Below are 4,553 nucleotides of genomic sequence, written 5' to 3'. Positions count from 1 at the left end.
ATATGTCCTTTGTTTTTCTGAGTCTGTGTTACTTCACTTAGTATAACAGTTTCTATAGCCATCCATTTACCTGCAAATCACATTATTTCACGTTTCTTTACTGCTGAGTAGAATTCCATTGTGCCACATTTTTGTTAACCAGGAGACAGGTGAGGGGTACTTAGGTTGCTTTCATCTCTTAGCTATTGTGAAAAGTGTAGCAACAAACATGGTTGCATAAATGTCTCTGCAATAGGATGAGTCCTTTGGGTATGTGCCAAGTAGTAGTATAACCAGGTCATATGATAGGTTCATGTTTAGTTTTTTAAAGAGTTCTCCACACTGCTTTCCATAGAGGTTACACAGATTAGGGTAGGGTTAGGGTTAGGTTAGGCAGTCTGACTGATATAAGATGAAATCTTAAGGTAGTTTTAATTTGCATTTCCCAAATTACTATGTTGAACACATTTTAAGATGTTTCTTAGCCATCTTTATTTCTTCTTATGAGAACTCTCTGTTTAGATCTTTAGCCCATCTTTTAATTGGTTTATTTGTTTTCTTGATTCTTTGTTTTTTGAGTTCTTCATATATTCTGGATGTTAAACCTCTGTCAGATGTGTCACTGGTGAATATTTTTTCCCACTCTGTGGGTTTTCTCTTCATTTTTTTGATTGTTTCTTTTGCTGTACAGATTGTTTCTTTTTCTTTTTAGGTTTATGAGGTCCCACTTATTGATTGTTGACCTTATTTCCTGAGCAACTGGTGTTGGGTTTAGAAAGTCCTTTCTTCCACCTATATCCTGTAGGTTATTGCCAGTGTTTTCTTCTAATAGTTTCAGGGTTTCCAGTTTCACATTGAGGTCTTTGATCCATTTGGAGTTGACTTTTGTGCAAGGTGAAAGATAAGGATCTAGTTTCATTCTTCTGCAGGTGGAGAGCCAGTTTTGCCAGCACCATTTGTTGAAGATGCTGTCTTTCCTCCATTGTGTGTTCTTGGCACCTTTGTCAAATATCAGGTGGCTGAAATTGCGTGTACTCAGGTTTGGGTCTTCAATGATGTTCCATTGATCTACGTGTCTGTTTTTGTGCCAGTACCATGCTGATTTTATGATTATAGCTCTGTAGTATACTTTGAGACATAGTATAGTAATTCCTCCAGCATTACTTTTTGTGCTCAGGGTAGCTTTGGCTATCTGGGGTCTTTTGTGCCTCCACATGAATTTAAGGATTTTTTCTAATTCTATGACTTATGTCATGGGCATTTTGATTGGGATTTTATTCTGTATATTGCTTTTGGTAGGATGGTCATTTCCACAATATTAATTTTTCCAAGCCATGAGCATGGGTGGTCCTTCCATCTTCTGGTGTCTTCCTCAATCTCTTTCTTTAAAGACTTAATATTTTTGTTATAGAGATCTCTGGTGTCTTTGGTCAGGTTTATTCTGAGTTTTTTTGAGGCTATTGTGAATGGGAGGGTTTCCCTGTATTCTTTCTCCAATTGCTTGTTATTGGTATATAGAAAGGCTACTGATTTTTGTAGATTAATTTTATAGCCTGCCACTTTACTGAAAGTGATGATCAGTTCTAGGAGTTTTCTGGTAGAATTTTTGGGATCTCTCAAGTATAGTATCATATCATTTACAAAAAGGGATAATTTAATCTCTTCTTTTCCAATTAGTACTCCTTTAATTTTCTTCTCTTGTCTTATTGCTCTAGCAAGAGTTTTAAGCATTATATTGAAAGAAGAGTGGAGATAGTGGACAGCCCTGTCTGGTTCCTGATTTTAATGGGAATGCTTCCAGGATTTTTTCCATTTAGAATGATGTTGGCTGTGGGTTTGTTGTATATAGATTTAATTATGTTGAGGTATGTTCCCTTCAGTCTAATTCCCTTTAGAACTTTTATCATGAATGCATGTTGAATTTTGTCAAAGGCCTTTTCTGCGTCTATTGAGATAATGATGTGATATATTTGTCTTTGAGTTCATTTATATGATTGATGATGTTTATTGTCTTGCATATATCCAACCACCCCTGCATCTCTGGAGTAAAGCTTTCTTGATGGTGGTGAATGATCTTTTTGATGCATGTCTATATGTCGTTTGTAAATATTTTGTTGAGAATTTTTTCATCTATGTTCAGTAAGGATGTGGGTCTTTGGTTTTCTTCTTTGCTTCTGTCTTTACCTTGTTTTCATATTAGAGTGATGCTGGCTTCATAGAAGGAATTTGGGGCTTCTCGCTCTGTTTTTATCATTTTGAATAATTTAAGTAGTATTAGTTTGTGATCTTCTTTAAACACCTGGTATAATTCTGCTGTAGCTCAGTGGTAAAGTGTTTGCTTAGCATGCAAAAGGCCCTTGGTTCAATCCCCAGCACCACAAAAAAATAGAATGCAAAATAAAATACTATCGTTTTTTAAATTTTTTATTTTATGTTTATGCATATATTGCCTGCATGCAGGTAAGTGCACCTGTGTAGTACAATGCCGCGGAGGACAAAAGAGGCTGTCAGATCCCCTGGAACTGGAGTTATGGACAGTTGTTAGCTGCCATGTAGGTGCTGAGATTTGAACCCGGGTCTTCTGCAAGAACAGTCAGTTCTTAACAGCTGAGCCATCTCTCCAGACCCAATAAAATACTGTCTTGATATAAGAAAATAGCAAATTACCCCCGACAAGTGAAAAAAAATAACCCTATGCAGCACAGTTACAAAAATCATAAAGGACATCAGTGCTGGGTCGCCATTCTGATAGCCTTAGAACTGCCCCTTTGAATGCTGGATCCAGGAAAGTCTCTGTAGGAGCAGGCTGAGACAGTGGGGGAGTGCTGGGGGACTGTGTACCAACTATAATGGAAGTCTTTCAAATGTTCAACATCTGATATCGGTGGAATAACATCCCTATAACTGGCAATCTCCTGCTGGGAAACTAAGGGGAAGTACCCCTTCTTCACTGTTAGACCCTGTGTCCTAGGAGGATACAACTGGCTCTTCCCCCTTCAGGTCTGGACTGAGCCCTGGCTTGGCAGTATAATGACACCTGGCTGCAAGGGGCTGGGAAGCGTTGAAGAAGGTGGTGAAAGTCAAAGGAAAGAGATTTAAGCTCTGAGCACATTGCCAGGTCACCAGATAATGCCCAATCCACAACCTCAACCTGCCTGCAGAGACCTTGCTTTTTAAACTTTGAAGTGCAGGAGCCCTAACCAGAACCACATGGGGGATTGTCCAAACCAACTGCCCTTCCAGAGCCATGGCCAGGAAGGGGTGCAGGGCCCTCCTTTTGACTATCCAAAGATAACTGAAGTGTCTAGATCCTCCTTGCCAGGATCCATCCCACTTTGTGAGAGAGGTTCCAGGCAAGTCCTCAGTCTTTTCCACCCAGAAGTTAGCTAGCACCACTGTCTTCCTCCTGGCCTGGAGACCCAACTTTCTCTTAGCAGATAACCAAAGGGCAATGGGGATTGGGAGTCCATGGCCTTCCTAGGCTACATACTAAGTTCAAGGTCAGCCTAGACTACCTAAGTATCTCAAAGCAGCAGCAACAATAACAAAACCAAAAGTCCACTGTGACCACTGCATGGAGTGAGGGAGACCCTCACCAAGGACTATGCCCAGTTCAAAGGTTCCAGAACCACCTTCTAAGGTGGATGGTCTGGTCTCCATCAGGGCTTTGTGGAAAGGCCTTGGCAAGTTGGTATAGAGCCAGGTTGCTGAGAACAGAGGAGAACCAGAGGCAGCTCCCAGACTCCTCCTCCACCTCCAGCTCCCTCAGGTACAAGGCTCAGCTTCTCCAAAGGAGCATTGGACAAACACACAAGTAACATATTTGTAACATCAGTGTGAAGCATCTGAAGTGTAGGCCACGTGGCACCCCCATCCCAGCCTAGCTGGCTGCCCCGCCCCCAGAAGCCCCCCTGGCGGAGATAAAGTCACCTTCTACATAGAATGCAAGCCCCAGGTGGATGGGGCACACAGGAAGGGGTGGGAGGGGACTTTGAGATCTGTCTTTAGGGCCCTGCCCCTGCATCTCTCCTGAGTGTTTCGGCCTCTTACTTTCAGCCAGTCTCACTCATTGAATTTGTGGTCCCCAACCCTCCTATGAACTTCACAAAACAGAAAGGGAGAAGATGGCAGACCACTCAACTCAGACCCCAACTCACCCCAGACAGTCATCCTGCCCGCAGCAAAGGCAGACCCAAGATCAGAAACCACCAGAAAACATTTAGATACTTCTCCAGCAGTGGAGCAGAGTGATTTTATGACAGCTTTCCAACTTAAAGCAATGGGGCTCGTATTTTGCATGTTACTTTTTCCTTTCATCTTTCTAACAATTCCTTTGCATTCTCTGAAGAAACAGCCTGTAAATGATTAGGACCAGAAAGAACACATTGAGTCTCCACCATCTACACTTGGAGAAGCTCTGCTCTAGATGACTTCCCATTTTGGTCTTAGCAACCCCCTTGTCCTCAAATTACATCAAAATGCACCACCTAGAGGGACAGGCTCAGGGGTTTCTAACCCCTTAACAAGAGTCTGGCCCTGGCCGCTCTTCCAGATGAGCTGGGACTAGTCTTCCT

The sequence above is a fragment of the Nannospalax galili genome, unplaced genomic scaffold, assembly GCF_000622305.1.
Source record: "Nannospalax galili isolate Female #2095 unplaced genomic scaffold, S.galili_v1.0 scaffold1082, whole genome shotgun sequence".
Taxonomy (NCBI): Eukaryota; Metazoa; Chordata; class Mammalia; order Rodentia; family Spalacidae; genus Nannospalax; species Nannospalax galili.
Note: the sequence above shows the minus strand (reverse complement) of the source record.